A 21,848-nucleotide genomic window follows, 5' to 3' on the forward strand; every position below is an offset into this window, starting at 1 on the left:
TCCTGGACCAGGGCTGCAAATCAGAAAGAGACCAGTGCCCCCACCTGGACACCCCGCGAGCCTGGGGATGGGGAGAAGACCCGGCGGGAGCACAGGAGCCTCAACCCTGTACTGCCACCGGCTGCAGGGACGACCGTCACGGGGCGCCATCCCAGGATGACCGAGTCCCAGCCAGCCCTGCGCTGCGACCCCTCTGCTTGGCCAGCCTCCCTCTGCCTGTGGAGAGGGGGGAGGGAAGGGGCCCAGGCTTTCCGGGGTGATCACCTGAGCAGGGCCCTTACCGCCACCCCTGCACCTGCCTCCCTCCCTGCCACTGCACCTGCCGCTTCTCCCCAAGGCCAGGCAGGCGCTTCCTGCAGACAGCCTCCCTGCAGACAGCCTCCCGACCTGCAGGCCCAGTCCGGGCTCGGCCCTGATTGTTCCCCAGGAGCGTGAGCGTGAGCCCGTGTGTGAGCGTGAGAGGGGGGAAGGGCCCTGTGCACGTCCATCAGGCCCAGCTGAGCCCCAGCTGCGGGTTCCCAGGGCAGAGTGCACGCCTGAGCTGAGTCTTTGGCCTGGTGCCGCCCACCCCGTGGGTGAGGAAGCTGCCGGTCACCTGCTGAGGTTTGGAGACCCCTGCCTGGGCCACTGCAGGGCGGGCTCCCCAACCCAGTCTGGCATCGGAGGCCCTGCATCGGCCCTGAGCCCCAGCACAGCACAGCTCGGGTGGAATGGGGGGCGGGGACAGGGCCCCTCCTCCTACCCCGCCCACCGGGCTCCGGCTGCTTTTGCAGGCTTGTGGCCCCGCCCAGGACCAGCCGCCGCACACAGCCTCCTCGCGAAGATTGGCCGGAGGGCTCTGGGGCCCCTTTCTCTGAGACCTCTCGTGGCTCCCGGGGCTCAGGCCTAGGCCAGGGTCTCCGGCCGAGCAGGTCGGCACGCCAGGTGTGCCCCAGCGCCCTGCGAGCACCCGTGGGGCCCCGACCCATCACCAGCATCCGGCCACGTCCCCCTGCAGTCTCAGCTCAGTGCCTCCACAGAGCTTGCCCTGGCTCTGCCCTGACCCCACCACCCACTCTCAACAGGCCGGGGGACCCCACCTCTGGAGCCCCAGGCCCCAGCGCTGATCCCCGGAGACCCTCCAGGGACCCTTTCTCAGGACTTGTCAAGGGCCTGGGTTGGCACTCGGGTGAGACTGACCACCACCACCCCCCACCCCCCACCACCCCCCACCCCGCCCCCCCCCCCGCCTTGGGAGGCCTGGGGCTCCTTCAGGGCCTGGACAGCAGGAGGCCTGGGGCCTGGGTCGAGGTCCCCTCACTGCAGAGGGTCGGGGGGCCCAGGCTGCAGGCTGGCTCCTGACCTTTCTGGGGGAATGAGGTGTGTGGTGATGGGTGGGGATGTCAAAGCCACACGTGTGTGTGTGTGTGTGTGTGTGTGTGTGTGTGTGTGTGTGTGTGTGTCTTTCCATGACGGTGGGCTCTCGGGCAGCTCCCGACTCCTGCCTGGCACTAGCCAGAAGGGGGAGGGGTGGAGGGTGGGCTGGGCAGGGGGGGAGGGGCAGTGTAGCCCAGGCAGCTTCCAGGGCAGACACAGTGACCTGTCCCCAGGGTGGGGAGTGGCTCAGAGAGCCGGCTGGTGGGGGCCCCTCTTCTCTCTGCCCTGTGCCCGCCCCCGCCCCCCGCCCCGGGGAGACTGTGCTGGAGTCCCAGGGCAGCAAGGCCTGGGGTGAGAGTGGTCGTGCTGCCCCTCTGTGCGGGGTAAGCTTGGCCCCTGGCACTGCCTCCTGCAGGCCCCTGGGGGGGAGGGGGGGAAAGGACCCCTGGGTCAGCCCAGGCCCCGGTGTGGGCGCAGCTCACCAGCCCTTTCCCCGGGGCTGTTTCCAGAGTCAGGGCAGCATCCGCACGCCCCCACCCTTGGGGAAGTGACTGGAGACCAAGGGCAGCTGCCTGCCAGCAGGGAAGCCAGAGAATTTTGTGGCTGGTTTGGTAAAATGCCCGCCTTTTCTGGGGGGACTTAATTGGACTGTTTTCAGTTTAAGAAAACTGTTCCTGGAAGGTGGGGGAGGGGCAGGCCAGAGCCAGCCCAAGTTTGGGGTGAGGCCGCTGAATGACGTGACGTGGGGCAGCCAGGCTGGGCGGGGTGCCCAGGCAGATGCCAGGGGACTGCGGTGCAGCTGCAGGAGGCGTGAGACACGGGGCCCTGTGGCCGTCCTGCCCCGCCAGCGGCACCCTCAGCCCCGTCCCTCACTTCCAGGTGTGCTGCTGTCTGCCCCCGGCCCAGCCCCCAGCTCCCCGACAGAGCCCCCCGTCAGGAAGGGAGTGGGCGCAGGGCGTCTGGGGCCTGCGGTGCGGAAGCTGAGCCCTGTCTTGGGGGATCCCCACACTGTTCCCCTGTCTGCCACGAGTCCAGGTGGTGCCTTCCTGGGTGGAGCTGGTGGGAGCCAGGAGGAGGGGTCCTGACCTGAGCCCCGGGGTGAGCGGAACCTGCCTTACCCCTTCCTCCACCTCACACTGTCTTTGGGGTGCTCGAGGGGCAGGGCAGCTGTGACTCCCGGGCAGGTGCCCTGGCCACTGGTCCCAGCTTTGGCTGCAGGCAGAGAGAAGGAGGTGACCCCCTGGGGTGGGCTTAGGGACACCAAGGCCAAGGGCAGCCCTAGCCAGTGGCCAGCACTGCAGGGCAGGGGACTAGGGCCGCCCTCGGGGGCCACAGGCTCATCCGCGGGGCCTGGATGTGAGTGGGGCTGCCCGTGCCCGTGGCACCTCCTGGTGACCTGTGGGGACACGTGGCAGCCTGCCCCAGCCCTGCCGGACCCCCGTGGAGAGCGGCCCCTCCCTGGGGGCTCGGTGCCCCCTCGCATCCTGACATCCAGAACAGGCCGTAGCTGAACGGTTCTTAGGACAAGTGTGTTTGGTGATAATCGGTGACAGTCGGTGATAACCGCTTTCCTGATTCGTTCTTTGGATCTAAAACTATCCTCATTAACTAATTTGATTCATTTAAAAAGAAGACTTTACTTTCAGACTCCAAGATACTAAAGTATTTCGCGTATGAACCAAGGTTTGCACCTTCCAAAGACATCACAGCCCGAGGTTCACCCTGTGTCATTGCTTTGAGCCGTGAGCGCAGGGGAGGCTCTGGGGCGGTGGGAGCCTCCGAGTGGCAGCCAGAACTTTCTTCCTGCAGAAGGTGGCGTGTGTCGGGATTCGAGGACTCGTCCTCCATGTAGATGCAGCATCTGTCGCCGCCTCCACACACGGGACAGAGACCCACCTGTGGGCAGCGACTGTCTGGAACTGGGAGGGTGACGGACTGCGTTTGGGGGAGATGGGTGTTTATTTTATCTCTGACGTTTGGCATCGGTGTGTGGTGGCAAAAAGTAGACCCGTGTCTTTCTTTTTTAAAAAGTTGAGGTGAAATTCACGTGACATAAAAGGGACCATTTTAAAACGTACAGCTCTGCAGCGCTCAGCGTGTTCCGTGTGGTGCGGTCACCGCCCCGCTTCCAGGACAGTCTCATCGCGCAGAGGAACCCGGAGCCCGTAGGGAGAGGCTCCTGATGCCCCTCCCCCAGCCCTGGCAGCCGCTAATCCGCTTCCTGTTTCTGTGGGTTTATGTATTATTGTAGATGCTTCACAGAAACGGAATCACGCATACGTGGCCTTTTGTGTCTCCCTGCTTTCCCGGAGCAGAAAATCCTCAAGGTTCGTCCAGGTTGTAGCTGTGTCAACCTGTGTCCCCCTTTAAGGCTGAACGATATTCCTTTGTGCGGATGGACCACATGGGCCAGGCCGCGCAGCTCGCGGGATCTTCGTTCCCTCACCAGGGATTGAACTCGGGCCCCGGCGGTGGAAGCGCCGAATCCTCACCCCCGGAGCACATTGTTTTATCCGTTCATCTGTCGATGGGCACTTGGGTTGTTTGCCCCTTTGGCTGCTGTGGGTGTTTGAGTCCCTGCTTTCGGTTCTTTTGGGGACACACCTGGGAATGGTGACCCTTAGGTTTAATTGTTTGAAGAACGGCCACGCTGCTTTCTGATGGACCCAATTTTAGTCAGTTTATTTTTGCCGTTAACGTCTCCACAGACAGGGCCCCCCCATTGCCTACCCCCACCCGTTGGGTGGCCCCCACTGCCCACCCTACCACCGTCCGCTCTTCCTTTGCAGAATGTATTGGCTCAGAGGGAGGGTGTGACTCGCCGACATCTGTGTGCTGCTCGCAGGTGGTCCTGGTCCTGGTGGGGGCTCCCTGGGCTGCTGCCTGCCTGTTGTCCTGGGCTCCCCTCGGCCACTGTCGCTTGGGAAGGCAGCTGTGGGAGCCCTGGGCGCCCAGCCTGGGGCTCTCAGCGCTTCTGTTCTGTGTCTCAGTTTTTATAGATTTGGACAAGTCGAGAGTTTGAAGTCTGTTGCCAGCGGGGACCCAGAACAACACGGTGGACAGAGTTTACCACTGGTTCCCGTGGTAGCCCTGGGCTTCGTCCAGTGCATGGGGCACCTCCCAGTAGACAGGGCAGTGTGGCCTCCGAGGGGCTGGGGAGGGGCCGCGGCTGGGAAGCCAGGCTGCAGGGGAGGGAGAGAGGCCACACTGTCGAGGGCTGTGTTCTGACTGGGGTGGGGCCCAGCGGTGCCTCGACGTGTCCGTGGGAGTGAAATGCAATAAAACAAAGTGAGGAAAAAACCCCAAACCTTGTGCAGCACAAGCCCGTATAATTTACCATTTACTAGGTTCACCAGACGTAAGATCATTTGGTCCAGTTGCTGCGACGTTGTGGCGGGAACGAGAGTGCACCCTGGTCCACTGGCCGCTCGGAGGGGCCGGGCGCAGATGGCTTGCTGAGCGCTGCCCCCAAGGCTACCTCTTTGAACCGTTTCCAGTTGCACTGCTTTGGGGGTGAACTCACACCTCAGGGTCTTGACGGGCCAAGTTAGGCAATCCCCAGTGACCCCTGCATCTCCCCCCAAGCCCCCGAGGTGGATACCTGTGGCTCTTCCCGGGGCGTCCTTGGGTTTGTCTGTACTTGCAGATACCGCAGTAAACGCCTGTCTTGTCCATTAGCTGCAGCAGATGAGCGTGCTGCCGTCCTCGCCTCTCTTTCCCTCCCATCCTCCTTTCTAGCAGCTACTTTTACCTGTTTTTTTAAGAACAGTATCTCTGTCCTTCAGCCCCACCCATGCCTTGTGGGATTGACTGTTGGTTGACTCTCAAAAGGGAAAAATCATAAAGAGGGTTTTCCTAGATGTCACTCGGGAATCGTTGGTCAGTGCTGGGCTAGGTAGTGTGCCGGGATCACCCGTCCTGGTCATGTGACGCGCTTGAAGGAAGCTGTGCCTGTGCGCCAGCCTGGTCTTTAAGGAGTTGGGAGAATCAGGGGTTTGGAGTCCATCAGCGGAATCTCTTTTCTGAGACCCCATGAATGTTTATGTTCTTGACACATTCCATTTGCATCACCATGACTTTCTTGAAGAGTCCTTTGATTTTCCTGGAGTTCCCAGTCGCCTTTCTTTTTCATTGCACTATTTGTTTTTTTTTTTTTTTTTTTTGCGGTACACGGGCCTCTCACTGTTGTGGCCTCTACCGTTGTGGAGCACAGACTCCGGACGTGCAGGTTCAGGGGCCATGGCTCACGGGCCCAGCCGCTCCGCGGCATGTGGGATCTTCCCGGACCGGGGCACGCACCCGTGTCCCCTGCATCGGCAGGTGGACTCTCAACCACTGCGCCACCAGGGAAGCCGCTTCATTGCACTATTATTATAAAACTCATTACACGTATTTATGGGCAGGCCATCCGATCTGTCAAGTTCCCTTTTTCTCGTGGTAGCCTCTTTCCCGGAGCCTTCCGTCCTGCTCTAGTCGGCCATGTTTCTCTAAGAGGCCTCCTTTGGGGAGTTCCCAGGACTCCTCTCCGGATGGGATCTTAACTTCCTTCTGGTCTACCACCTCCTTTTGTCAGGTGACTTCCCAGGAAAAGCGACACGGGAGGCACCTTCTCTGCGAACTCATGCTCCTCCCATTAGCTCCCGACCTCAAGTGCCGATGGGAGATTAGATGCCAGTCTGACCTACCTGCCTTTTTCTTTGCCCCCATTTACATCAGAGCTCCTCGAAAGTGTTATTCCCGTTGAACCCACATCTTTTCCCTCTACCTCTTGACCCGGCCACCCTGCTGCATGCATGACCCTTACAGTGCCAAGTCAGTGGTCACTTGGCAGTCCCTGCCCCGTCAGCAGCATCAGACGCAGTTGGACATCCTCCTTCACTTAACTTATGAAGCCCCACGTTTGCCCTTTTCTTCCCCCTCCTCCCCACTCCGCTTCTCTGGACCGTCCTCATCTTGCCAGCTTGCGAGCTGGGGTGCCCCCGGTCAGCTTGGCCTTCCTCTGCTGATGGTCACCCGGGTGACCTTGTCCATTCCTGCATCTTAGGGTTTGCATGGCCCATTTTTATCATCCTCTTACTTTCAACCTGTGTGTGTCCTTACAGTTGAAGTGTCACTTGTAAACCACACGTACTTGGGTTTGAGTTTCCTTTTTCCCCTGTCTGAGTCTCTTTTAGTTGGAGTGTTTAGATCCATTACATTTTGTGTAATTACTGACACGCTTTGGTTTAAGCCTGCTGTCTTTCTATTTGTTTTCTATTTGTCCGTCTGTTCTTTGTACATTTTCCTCCCTTTCCTGGCTTTTTTGGTGTCAACCAGGTATTGTTTTAGTCATTCCACTTTCTTTCCTCTTTTAGTGTTTTCGCTGCACCTCTTTTATTATTTCTTTAGCGGTTACTGTAGAGTAGTTGTTCGCAAAGTCTTAGACCAGGGACCCCTTGGGGAGATCCTTGTGGGGGGTGGTCCATGAGGCCCAGACCGTTTACATACGTTATAGGATATCATTATATGATGGTATTCGCCTCAACACAGGGAAATTTCCGGAGGTTCCCCACGTGTCTTCTTTGAAGGCAGATGTTAAAGAGATCTGCCAGGATGTAGAACAGTGCCGCTCTTCCCACTAGCTCTTTAGAGCTTTGAAAAAAATGGCTATTTTTGATAAAAATTATTTATGTTTGTGTATACTGGATTTATTATATATACATATTAAAAATATTTATTTGTTTGTTTATGTATTTGCCCCGGGTCTCAGTTGCGACAGGCGGGCTCCTTAGTTGTGGCATGCGAACTCTCAGTTGCAGCATGTGTGTGAGATCTAGTTCCCTGCGCAGGGATCGAACCCAGGCCCCCTGCACTGGGAGCGTGGAGTCGTAACCACTGCACCACCAGGGAAATCCTGGGTTTATTATATTTAACGAGTTAATAAATATTTGTAAAATTTCTCAGTTTTCATTTCTAATCCAATAAATATCAGTAGATATAGCCACATACATAAAAGCTCTTTGGTGTCCTCGGTAACTTTTATGAGTGTAAGGGGACCACGAGGCCACAGAGGCTGAGACCTTCTGACTTAGGGGCTGCAGCGTGCCTGCCTGCCACAGCCCCACAGTCCTCATGGAGTTGGCGCTGCCCCACGTTGCAGAGGGGAGGGGCCTCCTGACGCAGCCCTTCATTTCTGGGCCCCTGTTGTGTCTGGCTTCTGCCTGGTGGTAACCCCACAGTACTTTGCTGCTGCATCTGCAGAGTCGCTTCTTTAAAGAGATGCTCTTTCCGGGGAGGGTGTTCCCGTTTCGTCCTGTGTCCCCTCCTTGGGGCGCCCTTTCCTGCCTGTGGGTTGGGGCTCCCTCAACCTGAAGAGTTTCCTTTAGTGCTGTTACAGCGCTCACAGCACATCCGCTCAGCGTTTGCCTAGCTGCAGATGTCTTTATTTTGCCTTATTTTTGAAGGATATTTTTGCTGGTTATAGAACTTTAGGTTTTCTTTCAGCACCAAGGATGTGTTAAGCCATTGCCTCCTGGTCACACTGTTTCTGGGGAGAAGTCAGGCACCACTGGTGCTCCCGTGATGTGATGTGCGTTTTTTGTCTTGGCTGCTTTTAAGATTTTCTCTTCCTCTCAGTTTTATCGGTTTGGCAGTGATATGCCTTGGTGTGGTTTTCTGTGTTTCTGTCATACTTTTGGTTCAGTGGGCCTCATGGACCTGTGGGCTGAAATAGCTAATAATTTAGGGAAATGTGTGGCTGTTCTCTCTTAAAATATGTCCTCCACCCTGTCCCCCGACCCCCCCTTCTCTTTTTCTGGGACTCCAATTACAAGTATGTTGGACTGTCGGGTGCTGCCCCCAGGTCTCTCGTGCTGTTTGGTTTTCTGTTTGTTCTTTTCCTCCATACTTCAGCTTGGATGCTGTATATTGGCCTGTCTTAGAGTTCACTAGTCCTTTCTTCTGTTGTGTCCAGTCTGCTGTTAAGTCCATTCAGTGAATTCTTCTTGTGCATCTTTTCGTCTAATTAAAAAATATATAGATAGATAGATATAGATATATACATATCACTGCGAAATCCTTTCCGGAAACTTCTGCGTTTTGGGTCAGCTGCAGCCTGCTCCTGCTGTGGCTCCTTTTCCTCTTTTCCTGCTTCTTTGTGTATGTCGTCATCTTTATTGTGTGCCAGGCGTTCTTTATTGAAAAGAGCAGCGCAGTGGGTAAGGCTTCCCCAGAAAGGGCTTGCCTTTCCCTCTGCCAGGCCTGTAGGGTGGTAGGACTTTCTCTGGGTCAGGACTAAGTGGTACTTCAGCGAGTTTCTGTTCAGCTCTAGCCAGGTGTCTCAAGGGCGTAAGCGCCACGGTGTGGACCCTCTTTTCGTTGCTGTTGTTTTGAATCCCTGGAGAAGCCCAGTGAATACTTGTCAGCGAATGAAGGAATGAGGCAGGCTCCCGGGATCTCACCTTCGAGAGGCCGTGCCTGGGCGTGGGCCAGCTTGCAGCCAGGGCGTGGGCCGACCAAGGGCCTCTTGCTCTGGCACGCCCATCTGCTCCAGGGCATTGTTTCTGCTCACTCTTAGCTGCTCCCTTTGGACAAACATCGGGCATCCCGGACTGATCCTCTCTTACTGTTTCACCTTTGCTTTTTGCTTTTTGCTCCGCCTCATTGGGCGTTTTCTCAGCTTTTAGCCCTTATCTCAGCAGTTCCTTTCTCTAGCCATTACTATTATATCTTAGAGCTCTCTCTTGCTTTCTCATCCTTTCTGTAGATTTCTTGTTTTATAGGTGTAGCAGCTGATTAAATCCTGGCAAGTCAATGCAATAAACAGTAACATAATTTTAAAATGTCTGTTTCTACCGAGTCAGCGCTGTTTCTCTCTCGGGCTCCCTCGAGTGGCGTGGTTGGCTGTTTGCCTTCTGTGTGAGAAGCAGGAATATTTTCTTGCCTGGGTCTCTCCTCAGGGGGTCTCCTGCCTGGAGTTCAGAGCGTGGGGTGTCTGGTGGGGGCACGCTGATGGCAGGGGCTGAGCACTCAGCGTGTGACAACAGGGACGAGCAGGGCAGCCTCCTGGCCCCTGTGGTCCTGGGCTTTGTCCCTGGTTGTGTCTCAGTCTTGGCCTGGAGGGAGGGGATGCTGACCCGGGCTGTCCCCACATCTGTGCCCTTGATACGTGCCCATCTGTTTCTGCAGCCCCGTCCCAGGCCTGCCCTCTGCTCCTGGCTGACGCTGGCACCTGGAGTCTCTCTAGGGCACCCTGGAGGCCGGCAGGCCCGGCCCCTGCCCTGTCCCCCATCACCAGCCCCCTGTCTTCCTTCTTCAAGAGGTTTCTGGAATGTTTTGAGATCTCCTTTCCACCACCAGGCTCCCTCTTTTTTAATCCAGAGGGTGGGGTCAGAAGGAGGCAACTGCAAGGGACCTGGGTCTGTCTGGCCAGCAGGGCCCTGGCAGCTTCTCCAGGTACTGGCTCCCAGCCCAGACTCCTCCTAGGGTCTCCCTGCAAGCATCTCTCCTGGCCCCTCCTCCCCAGAACTCCACCCAGCTCTGCCGTCTCCTCCATCACCTGGGCCAGCAGAGTCCTCTGGGCTCAGCCCTCCTCCGTCCAGCTCCGTCTTCTGACTCCCAGTCTGTCTCCACTGGAGATGCTTCTGAGCACACGCCTCTGTGTGGCCTGCTTAGGAAGCGCCTCTGGGCACCTCCGGGCCACAGGGCATGTTCCCGTTCCTAGCTGCTTCCAGAGCCCCTTTACTGGGCCTAGAGGCCTCTATGTTTGGCATCCCCTTCACGACCAGCAGGTGCCCAGCATCTCGCCCCTTCTCAGCTTTGACCTTGGGAGCCTGGCCTGAGTGTCTCTTCGGGAAGGAGGGGCTGTGTCCCCAGGATCACTGCGGCACCCACCCGCAACCCTCCAACTGTGTCCTGGCCAATGAAGTTCTTCATCCCAGGGCTTCCATTGGTGGTTCCTATCAGCAGTTTCCCACCGGGCACAGAGCTGAGAGGGAGCTGCTTGGTGGTGGTGTTGGGGGGAGGGGGGTGTGGGCAGGCTTGGGTGATCATCTTTTTTCAGCGGTTCTGGGCCTGAAAGCATTCCAAGGCCCTGAGGGCTGCGTTGGGCTGTGGGGCGAGGGTGGCTGGCCCCACCCTGGAGACCCCCTGGCTGTGCTGAGGGTTAGAACCCTCAGCTGTACGTTTTCGTGGGTGCAATCCCAGATGCCTCTGGGAGGGGGAGGGAGGAAGTGTAGGATGCTTAGGACTGAGATGTGTGTGTGTGAGAGAGGGGGATGGGGTGTTTTCTCATTTAATCTTTACTGGCATCAGGAGAGGGTGTTAGTACACCCCTGTGGCTGGAGGGGCCACCCAAGTCCCCACCCCAGGCAGAGATGGGGAACCAGGCTTCAAAGCCTCGGCCCTGACCACGGCCATTGTGCCCACCGCTGTCCAAATATGGCTGGCTCAGCGGGGGAAGGGCCTTCAGGTACCAGAATAGCGCCCCGAGGCTTCGTCAGGGGCGCAGAATGGCCGTGCAGGTGGGAAGGGCTCTTGGGGATGGGTGGGGAGCGGCCCCCATGTCCCTTTCCTCCCGTGGGTCAAGGGCTGCCCTGGGGCTTCCGGCCTGTCCCACGGAGGGGGCAGCAGTCCCCTTGTGTTTGGGTGCTGTGGGCGGGGCAGGCAGGGAGCCCAGCGGAGGCGGCTGAGTGGCTTCAGTGCGTGTGAAATATGTCAGGGCTTAATTAATTTAATTTGAGAGGTTCCTTTTCGGAGCGTGAACAGTTGTCTCCCAAGAGACGCCGCCACCGCCTCCCCCTCCCTCCTGCCTGGCGCTGGTGGGCGAAGGAAATAGCGGAATCTATATTGAGAGCGCGCCCCCCCCGTCCCCCCGGGAGCGCGGTGAGGGGTGTCGGGGTGTCACCGGGAGCCCGGAAGCGTGGGCGCACCGGGGGCGGATGCAGCGCAAAGCTGGGGCGCACGATCGGGGCATCCCCGCCAACCGGAAGGGGGGAGGAGGAGGTTGGGGAGCTCCGACCCCAGGAGGAGAGGCTGAGAGAACCGGGGCGCCTTATCAGCCCACCGAGAGCTAGGGCTGAGTGCGCGCGGGCGGGCGGAGAAAGGAGGGAGGCGCGGGGTGGAGGGGCGCGGGATGAACCAGGCGGGACCACTAATGAGGGAACGCGCGCGCTTTGATGTCGGACGGCAACTTCAAAGAGGCCGCCCCCTCCCGCGCGGGTCTGAGTCCGCGGAGGCCCGCGGCGCGCAGGCAGCGCGTGTTTGAAGTGGACCCCCTGGGCGTGGGCGCCCCTGGGCAGGGACCCGGGGGGCCGGGGCAGGTCGTTGTGCTGTGCTCCCTCCCCGCGCTGCGCCTGGAGGAGCAGACGTGAGGGAGGAAGAGGGGGCGGCTGCGGAGAGCGCCCCCAGACGTCCTCCAAGGCCCGCTCTCCCGTCCAGTAGGAGGGATTACTGGGGCGCGGCCGCGGACGCAGGTGGAGCCCCGCCGCGCTGCTGGCCTCTCTGTGGCCATTCTTCGTTTATTCATCAGGCCCACTGTAGGCCGAGCCTGCAGTCCCCGAACTTCCCCAGCCCAGCCATGGGGCCCCTGGTCGTCGGGTGTGAACGGAAGTCAGGCAGGATGGAGAGGGCGCTGGCAGCTGGGTGCCCGGGCCGCTGGGGGGGCGGGGGGGCTGCAGGTGTGGGGGGGCTTCGCCTCAGCGCGATCCCCCCACCTCCCACCCTCGCTGGCCCAGAGCAACGTGAACCCTCTCCCAGCACGGTCTCCCCCTCGGGCCTTGGAGGTGGCGAAGGCAGTCCCCCCAGCCCCTGCTGGGGGGGGGGGCGCTTTGGACCTCCCTGAGCACCGGCTTCAGAGACTTGGAGGGGGCGAGGGTCCCTCCCCGGGTGGAGCCGCCTGGGCCCTGCCTCCGACTCTCCCAGGGCTCCACCTGGGTCCTGGGCCACCAAGCTCCATCCTCTGCCCGGCCCAACTCCGGGCCCTGCCTTGGTGCACTCCCTCCGAGGGGTGGGAGCTCCTGTAGCACCTCCCACCCCACGGTTGGAGGGGGGTGTTCTCCTGCACTCCGAGGGCCCTTCTGTGGGCCCGAGCCGTGGGAGACCCTGTGGGGGGCCTGGGTGGGGCTGCGCGTCCAGGCGCTGGAACCTGGGGGGGCCGGCGGCATCTCCTGAGGTGGGGGCTGATGCACGAGGGGCCGTGCAGAAGGGTGTGCGTGCCCCTGGTGTCCTGAGTTTACAGGCCAGAACAGTGCCACGTCCCCAGGGTGTGGCGCAGGCAGGCCTCCTGCTCCGCACAGGGAAGAGCCAGGGCTGTGGCCGGGGGAGGTGCCCCAGGATCGCCAACTGTCTTCCAAGGGCATCCTGGCTCTGGCGTCCACCAGCTGCAGTGTGGTCCGGAGTAAGTCGCCTGCTGTCCCTGGGCCGCGCCGGCTCCTGTCCGTGGTGCTGAAAGGGACTTCACGTGCCACCGCCTGCCCCTCCTGCAGCCCCGGGCAGCTGCAGGCATTCTTTCCAGCATCTGTTTTTCCTCCACCTCTTTGTCCAGCACACCTTCGACTCCCCAAGCCTGTAATGAGGGGGTGATGGGGATGGAACTTGTGTCTACACCAGCTGGGGAAGCCCCGGCTCCGGGGCTGTTTCACCCTGACTCCCTGGGCAGTGGCAGTGAATGGACCTTGGGGTCCTAAAGGCCTCACCTGGCCTTGTGTCCCCTTCGGAGAAAGGGAGGAGCCATTGCAAGGATCAGGGTTCAAGTGGAACATAGCCGGGAACCTTCGTCCTGACCAGACAGTGGCGTGGCTGGAGCAGGGGCCACATCCAGGCCTGACCACTGCCCAGAGCCCGCCCGCCCGAGGGTCTCAGCCATGGCGCCAGGCTGACCAGGTCTGCGGCCCCCAGGGCCTGTGCCCCAGATGTCGCCGGTGCAGGCAGGGCGAGGGGGGTGCCAGCCAGGCTTGCCGTGAGAGCTGCTCAGCGCTCACAGAGGCAGCGGAAGCCGACAGCCCACCCCAGTCCCGTCCTTAACCTCTCCAGGGCCCCTGGGTGCTCCAGCACTGTAGGCAGCCGCCCGTTGCGGCGGGCACAGAGGCCTTTGCCGCGTGTATGTGGGCCTGGGGAGGGGCTCCCGTTACACTGAGTGACGTGAAGGTCTGTGCTTACATAGAGGCCTCTGGAGTGAACGGAAACCCTTCTGAAACGTACCGGGAGGTTTGGGGTGAGAGGAGACTCAGCTAAATACCATGTGAGCTGAAGGGACCCTGCACAGTTCCCTGGGGCCCCACACGACTGCCACAACCCTGGTCCCTAGAACAACAGAATCTTACCTTCAACTCCAGGAGCCGGAAGTCTGCGGTGGTTCTCCTGAGGCTCTGAGGGAGGCTGGTTCCAGGCCCCTCCCCCGGCTTCCGGTGGCTTGCTGGCTCTTCTAGAAGCGTCCCCACGGCTTCTTCCTCCGTCTTCACGTGCGCCTGTGTCTAATCTCCCTCTGTCTTTCTCTTATAAGAACTTTGTCATTGGACTTAGGGCCCACCCGCCCTCCATGCAGGGTGATCTCCTCTTGAGATCTGTAACGTAAGTACCTCTGGAAAAGCCTTTTTCCCAGACAGGCTCACGCTCACGGGTTCTGGGCGTTAGGACGTGGACACATCTTCCTGGGGCCACCATTCAGCCCCTGCACACTGGGCTTGGGGCCCCAAGCGGATCCCCGTTTTGCACTGTCGCTCTTGCCCGTGGGCTCAAGAGCTGCTCCGCTGCGGCCGGGAGCCTTGGCCGTCGCCTGGCTGTCACCTAGCCGTCCCTGGTCCTGCAGGATGAGGGAGGGGGTGCTCTTCCTGGAAGCCTGGACCCGGGTGCCCCCAGGGCTCCTCCCCCACAGCTGGGTACCCCGAGTGGGGGGTGATGGCAGAAGAGCCAGGTGGGGTTAACCGTCACCCTAGTGGGGTGGCCTCCTGCCCCCCGTCAGGATCCCCCACCCACGCAGGCAGACAGTGGAGGGGGCTGTGCCGGGGAAGAGACGGGGTCAGTGTAGGAGACAGAGGACGGGCCGAGGAGTCCCCTTTTCTCAGCGGCCTCCCGGTGGCAGAAGTTTCCCCAAGGTTTAAAAGACAAGGATACAGCCCCCTCCACCCACCCCCCCGGGAGTGGGGAGGGCCGTGCGTCATCCTCAACCCACCACCAGCATCCGTGCGCCTTGCTGTCCGTAGGGCTCCCAACCTGGCCGGGCCTGGGAGGGTTTAGTCCCGGGAGCCGGGCAGGCCCTTGCTCTCCCCCAGCGATGGCGGGAGCCGGCCAGCTGGCTGGGGGTCGAGACAGACCAGGGTTGAGGCTCTGGCCCTGGGACGCCCTCTGGGTGGGCTGCCTAGGGGGAGAGGCCGCCCCTCTTCCGGTCCCAGGGTTTCACAGGCACCTCCTGCCGTCCTATGGGGCTGGGCCGGGCCGGCCAGGGGCCTGTTGGGGGATTAGTTTTCCTGCTTCCTCAGGTGAGGAAACTCAGGCCTGGGGCGGTTCGGGGTCTCATCTGAGAGCACTGGCTGGGACCACCAGGCTCGACTGCCGCTGAGGCCACGTGTCCTGTCTGTGAGGCTGTCCCCCACGTGTGTTCAGCTCACACTGGACACCGTCCCAGGCGTTCCTCTGAGGCCTGGCGGTTGTAGGGCTGAGTGTATTTCTTTGATCTCTGTTGCTGTGTAACAAGCTGCCCCCAAAACCTAGCGTCTTGAGACAGCAAACGTTCTCTCACCACCCCTGAGGGGCAGGCGTCCAGGGCAACCGAGCTGGGTGCGTGGGGCTCAGGGGTCTCACGAGGTTCCAGCTGTGGGCTGGACTGGAGGCTCCCCCTGCCCTTGCTGTCACCTGGAGGCCATGTGGCCGTCTCCAAGGGGCACTGCCTAGAGACAAGGCAGCCGTCTCCACCCGAGCAAGACCCCAGGGACCCCAAAGGAAGCTGTGCTCTTGTTAGCACCTGACCTTGGAGACAGGAAGCCGTCTGTTCTGCCACGTTCCGTTGGCCACACAGACCAGCTCTGGTGCAGCGTGGGGGCGACCACACTGCCCGGGGTCCGGTTTCCAGGAGGCACGAGTCACCGGGGGTCCTCGTGGGGCTGCAGTCCACCGAGGCGGGCGGAGCAGCCAGTGCCTAGGTGGCAGGAAGGACCTGCACCGGGAGGCCAGGCGCCACTGCACTGATGCCAGAAGACGCGTCCCCTCCCAGGCTGGGGACTCAGCCCCATTCCTTCTCTTGCCCCGTCTCAGTGAGGGCAGCCGAGCCCGTCTCGCCCCGATCGCTCTCTAAGCCTCCCCTGGTGCCAGCCGCGGGCAGCAGGGCCGGGCAGCAGGGCTGGGCAGCAGGCCGGGCAGCAGAGTGACCAGGTTTGCTGACTCTTCCCAAGAGCCGGTGTGGAGCCGCCTCCCCCATCGTCCAACGAAAGCCTGGGCGGGAGGGTGACAGGGCTGCTCCATCCTCTCCACCCCAGGAAAACAGCATCCCCCGACGCCCCTACAGTGGGCGGGAAGTGGGTCGCCGTTAGCTGTGCTTGTGGCCCTGGCACCACGTTAGCTGGCCACGTGGTCCAGAGGCACAGTGGGGAGTGATGCGCGAGGAGGGCCGGTCACCGCCCCGGGCGTTAGTGGTGCTCGGTGGTCCTGTGCTAGCGGCTGGATGCTGCTGCCTCCCGGGGTGCTCAGAGGGGCTCTGGGGGGCCCAGGCAGGCTGCCCTGCCCTCCTCCGGGCTCAGCAGAAGCCTGACGGGGGACTGGAGCTGCCAGGTGACCCGAGCTGGGCTGTGGCGCATCCTGCCCTCCACCCCGTCTGGTCACCCATGCCCGCGTCCCCAGCGCGAGGAGGCCGGTGTGGGCACACGGACGGGGGCTTCGCAGGAGCGAGTGTGTCCCGTGCCTTCCCCCCAGGGTCTGTTTCCTGTCCCCCGAAGGCCTGGCCTCGTCGGAGGCCGCGGCCCGGCTCTGTCAGCACCACGGACAGCAGCTGGCGCTGCGCTGCGGCAGAGCGGGCTCTGGTGTCCAGACCGCCTCCCGCTGGCTCCCGCGGAAGTAACAGAGAAACGTGCCGACTCCCCTCCCCCTCCGCCAGAGCCTCGGGGCCCGCTTCCGGGGAGACAGGCTGACCCCCACCCTTTATCTGAACCTTCGCCCTCTTCTGGGGGGCGCGAGGCAGAAGCCACAGGAGGGGGTCTCGGGGTTGGCCCCTGAGGCAGGGGACTCCCCCGTGGGGTCGGGCGGGCAGGAGGGACCCCGGAACCCGTGAAGCTGCGGCTCGGTGTGTCAGGCGGTATGGAGACGGCGGGGCGGCGGGGAGAAGGGCGTTTTAGGCAAAAACTCCAGGGCCCTGCAGAGCTGACGCCACCGAGGGAGGGGCCCACGCAGGGGACAGCCCGGCCCGGGGGTGGAGGGGCCTTCTCTCTTCCTTCAGCTGGGTCCATGCCCCAGGGATGGTGCTCACGGTGGCAGCATGGTCTAGATCCGGTGATTTAAACGAGAAATGGCAAAACCAGCCTTTACTCTCTTTGCTTTCCCATCTGTGTGGGCGCCGCATGCGCCCTGCACGTGTCACTTTGCAGGACTCTGCCAGCAGGGCCCGGGGCAGACCCGGCCGCTGTGCAGAGCCCGTGGGATTTGTGTCGCCGAGGTCACACGGCCAGTCGGCGGTGTGGAGGCGCGGGTGGGGGCAGCCACGCACGGGACCCACGTGCGTGTGTGTGCGCTAGCTTTGCGCGCACCCCTCTCGTGCCCTGGTTCCTGTGTGCAGAGGACTCCCAGGCTGGCACGTGGTGGATGTGCAGAGGACACGGCCGGTGAGCGCTGGCTGGCAGCGTGGAGCTCAAGCCAGGGTAGGCTCGAGGTCACACTCCTGTGTTGTCACGCGGTGTGTGAGACACAGGTCATCCGCGGGGGAGAAGGTCACGAAGCTCTCCTGCCACAGACCACGGCTGAGCGTGGCCCCCAGGCCCTGAGAACCTCCCTCCCGGCCTGTTAAAGAGGGTGCTGGGAAGGCCCTGGGTGATGGGAACCCACAGGCCATCTTCAGGGGCCATAAGTGTAGGAAAGGCACCCCAATCCTGGGAGGGAGGCTCCCACCCATGGGACGCCGCCCCTCCGGAAGGGTGGTCACAGTGCCGTGTGGTGGGGGCTGACAGACCGAGCCACGGTGCCCCCGTCGCCATCGGGCGTTCAGATGAGGTGGGCAGCGCGTGGGCTGGGTGGGTGGGGGGATGGTAATCAGAGGTGGAACCTGACAGAGGAATGTTGCTGACAGAAGTGGGACCTCCCTCTGGTCCTGACCCCCCTGCAGCTGCCACTTGGGGGTGGCCAGGAAAGCCATGGGTGCAGGACGCTCACTGGGCCCCCAAGGGGTGGGGTGGGGCCAGCTGGGGTCTCAGGACCTGGTGGCCACAGGCAGAGGAGCGAGGGGCCCTGGGGCGGGGAGAAGGGCCCTCCAGGAGGTGCTCCAAGCATGCCCTGAGGGAGGCCGTGCAGTGGCCTGGCACCTGGAGAGGAGACGGACAGGGACAGCCGAGAGCCTGGGGCGGCTCTGAGCTCAGGACGAAGGGCGGAGGGGCAGGCTCCTGGGAGCCGCACTGTCTGCCCACAGGGACTGCAGGACTGGGGGCTGCAGGGCTGGGGCAGCAGGGCTGGGGCCTGCGGGGCTGGGGCAGTGGGGCTGGGGGCTGTCGGGCTGGGGCTGCAGGGCTGGGGGCTGCGAGGCTGGGGCCTGCGGGGCTGGGGGCAGTGGGGCTGCAGGGCTGGAGCTGCAGGGCTGGGGCCTGCAGGGCTGCGGGGCTGGGGGCAGTGGGGCTGCAGGGCTGGGGGCAGCGGGGCTGGGGGCTGCGGGCAGCGGGGCTGGGGCTGCGGGGCTGGGGGCTGCAGGGCTGGGGCTACAGGGCTGGGGGCTGCAGGGTTGGGGCTGCTGGGCTGGTGGCTGCAGGGCTGGGGCTGCAGGGCTGGGGCTGCTGGGATGGGGGCTGCAGGGATGGGGCAGCAGGCCTTGGCCGGACCACCTTGAGAGGTCGAGAGGGGAGCCTGATGCCGACCGCACCAGACCAGGGCCTTCCCCTCCCAGGTGGGCCTGGGCACCCACAGAGGCTCATCACTTGGGGGTGGAAACAGCGCTGGAGGCTGGCGTGCAGTTAGAGGGAGTGACCCCCCTGTGTTTGTAGGGAGGGGAGTCTTCCGGCGGCCCCGCTGACACCCCCAGTGTTGACTGCCCTGTTGGGCTACAGGGCTGAGCCTGGGGTGCAGAGGGTCCTCTTCCCTGCCACCCCACCCCCCACAGCTGCAGCAGTGTCACCTGGCCTGGACCCCTGTCCAGCCCCAATGGCAGTCTCTGGGCAGTGGAGTCTGGGCCCCCCTCTGGGGGCTCCCCACTGGGCGGTGGTCCCTCGTGCTCTGTTCACTCCTACGAGCTGGCAGCCCCCTGGGTGCAGGGCTCTCCGGCAGGGTTCTTCCCTGAAGGTACCTGACCAAGAAGAAAAGGGAGGCCAAGGATGACCAGAGAGCCGTAGGGTGAGGCGTCTGCTCAGGACCACCCCTGCCTGACCTCTGACCCCACAGGCTTGTCCAGCCACCTCCCATGCTGGACCCCTGCAGGTCTGAGAACCCCGCGGGCTGCACCTTCTGCTCCCCACCACTCCTGGGCCGCCCGGGGCCCTGGCCTCCTTCCTCCGACCAGACTGGTGCCCTGGGTTTGACGGCTAACCAGGGGCCAGCGGGGGCTGCAGAGGGCGCTGAGCCAGGCCTGGAGAGCTCCCTGCCCCCAGCACTGTGGCCGCCTCTTGGCCCTCGAGCCATAGTAGATGAGTGGAGGGGCCGGGGTGCTCGAGAGGGCTGTCCTGCTGCCCCGTGCCCTTGGCCCAGGTGCGGGGAGGTCCCGCACACTTGGGCGCCCTGGGGCGGGGTCTGCTCTCAGTTGGCGGTTCCTGGATCCCCTTGACTCTCCCAGCCGTGCTCAGGAGCCCCGGGAGGTGGGGGCCCGTGTTCGTGCACACGCGTCCTTGTGCCTGAGCCTGGGGTGTGGTGGGGAGCTCGTGGGTGGGCCTGGGGTCCTCAGGACGCCCTTGAGGAGCCCCTTCCTGCAGACAGCGCAGCACCCTCAAGCACCCGCCGGGCGGGATTGCCTCTGTTCCTCCCGCAATTATCTGTGACGCCCTGTCCTTGCCTTCACTTGACATGCGCGGTATTTGCTGCAAAGGCAATAATTAGAGGTGAAATCACAATTGGAAAATGAGCCAGAGCTGTTGGAGGGTGGGGTAATTAGGGCGGTCTTGGGCTTCCCTAGCACGCCCTCCCGAGGGTGCACTCTGCTTCCCGCCTCCAGGGAAGTGGCAGGACTGCTTGGAACCCACACATCCCACCCCAGAGGACCCCGGGGCTGCAGGAGACCAGCACAGCCAGGGCGGCCTGGAAGCTTCACCCAGGAGGGGCACCTCCATGCTGGGCTTTGAGGGGTGTGTAGGAGTCTGTGGGCAGAGGACTTTCGGGGAAAGAGGCAGCAAGCGGAGGAAGGTGAAGGCAGGGAGATAGCCACCAGAGTTCTAGGACGCGGCCCAGGGCAGCCCCCTGCCCCCCAGCCACGCGTCCTGGCCGGGGGCCCAGCCCACAGGCCCGCTAGCGGCTGTGAGGGGTTGGCAGGCTCGCGCCCTGGCATGGGGCTCGTCCAGGGCACCTTGTCCACTGGGTCCTTTGTCCTCCTGGCCTTTCTGTGCACCAGCTGGTGATGGAGTTTCTCATCTGTGAAGTGAGGTCCCCGATGTCGCATGGCCCCAGCACTCTGTCAGCAGGCTGGCGGCTGTGATGGTCAGTGATGGGGGTGGTGTTAGAGGCCACTTAGTTTTCCACTTCCGGAGGGTCGCCTGCGTCCCTGTCCAGCTCCCTTTTGAGTTGAAGCTCACTTCCCTTTATTCCCCACGTGCCCCTGACCCCTGAGGACACGCGTGTAGGGGTGTGTGTGCACGGGTGTGAGGCTCATCTGAGGGGCGTTTCTGGGCCATCTGTCCTGGGCATTAGGGACTTGTGCCCCCGGGAAGCGGCCTGGCCGCCGTTGCTGCGGCTCCTTGAGGCCTGTGCACCTTGTCTGGGGGCCTTGCCAGGCAGAAGCCTGCTTCTCACTCAGGCCGGCTCCCCCTCCGTTTCTGTGTCTGGGCCCAGACCTGCCTGGAGTCGGGGTGGAGGGGTCAGTGCCAGGCCCGGTTCCCATCCTGGAGGCTGTGGAGAGCAGTCCTGGGCCACGGCTCTGAATTACAGATGCCGGTGGCGCTCTTCCTGCTGCCCGGGGCCTGTTCTCTGTGCTCGGCTCCTGACCTGCAATCCCAGGGCTCGGGCTCTGGATCAAAGGCAGCTGGGGAGAGCCCCCAGGAGCCCGCAGCCCTTCCCGGGTGGGAGCCGGGGCTCAGCGGGCCCCCCTGCGGGACCTCTGTCCTTCCCTGAGCCGAGGAGCTCCGGGCCCCCAGGCTCAGGGCTCAGGGGTTCCACCGGGCCTGGTCCCCCGCCCCTCGTCCAGCCCTGCCTGCTGCTGCTCCCGTGTCTGGGGGGCACAGGTCATCTCCCGGCCGCCAACGGGCTCACTGCCCACGGGGAGCAGGAAGGAGGAGGACGCGACACTGCTGGGAGGGTGTGACTGCTCGTGGCCCCGAAGGCTTGATAAAGAGATGTGCCCCTCAGGGGAACGTGTTTTCGATGCACATGGCAAAGAATTCATTTCCCGTACAAAGCAAAGGGCTTTGCAAATTGTTAGAGCCGCCCTTCAGCAGCGTAAAAAGGGGCAAGTGCAAACCCAAGTGGTTGGAACCGTGAGACTGTCAAGGTCGTAACTAAAGCAGCAGCAGCAGAGTCGGCAAAGTGTGAATGAAACCGAGGGGCGTCCAGCGCTCCACATCCCTCAAAACGCAGGCTGCAGTGCCGTGGGGAGCAGGTCGTCCTACGCTGCATCCAGGCGCCCGAATGCCAGGGGTGGCCCGAACTGTGGTGGTCACCTCCGTGCCCATCGGGGAACACAGGCCACCTGGGGGAACGTCCAGGTCGGGCCCGGGCTTGGGAGGGGAGAATGCAGGGCATCTCGGTCTGAGGCCACAGAAGGTCCAGCGGAGGCCAGGAGGCCAGGGGGCAGTGACCAGGACCGCGGCTCCCTGCAGCGTGGTGACGACAGCAGAGGTGAATCGGCAGTGTCCTGTCCAACGGGAGATGCAGGGAGGCGGGCTGCGGGGCCGCAGCTGCCGGGGGAGGGGCCTTGGGCCTGTGCTGGTGTCCTGGGGAGAGCAGGGAGCTGGACACAGGTGTCGGGGGCACCTTGTCCAGGGGTCCGAAGGCCAAGAGGAGGGTGACAGGTGGGGGAGGGGCCTGTGGGACCTGAGGGCACCCTGGCTCCCCTGCCGAGGGGCTGAGCTCCGGCTAAGGTCCGGGGGAGGGACTCCAGGTGTCGCTGGAGGGGCAGACGGCCCGTATGTGGCGTGGGTCAGAGTGACCACACTGGGGACAGCCTCTGGCCAGCGACCAGGGAGCGCGGGAGGGCA

At 62.5% G+C, this 21,848-nt stretch overlaps 1 protein-coding gene across 9 annotated transcripts in view; it reads left to right on the top strand.

Annotated features, from left to right (window-relative positions):
• BRSK2 (BR serine/threonine kinase 2) overlaps positions 1-21,848 on the top strand; it is a 64,518-nt gene that overhangs the window by 18,906 nt on the left and 23,764 nt on the right. Inside the window, exon 1 of one of the 9 annotated variants that reach the window (XM_079930515.1) lies at positions 21,170-21,489. The exons of the other annotated variants lie outside the window; for them this stretch is intronic. The gene's annotated coding sequence lies outside the window, so the exon portion shown is untranslated. Of the gene's footprint in view, positions 1-21,169; positions 21,490-21,848 lie in introns of those variants that run through there. 9 annotated transcript variants of the gene reach the window in all.

The sequence above is a fragment of the Stenella coeruleoalba genome (assembly GCF_951394435.1).
Source record: "Stenella coeruleoalba genome assembly, chromosome: 8".
In the NCBI taxonomy this organism is placed as follows: Eukaryota; Metazoa; Chordata; class Mammalia; order Artiodactyla; family Delphinidae; genus Stenella; species Stenella coeruleoalba.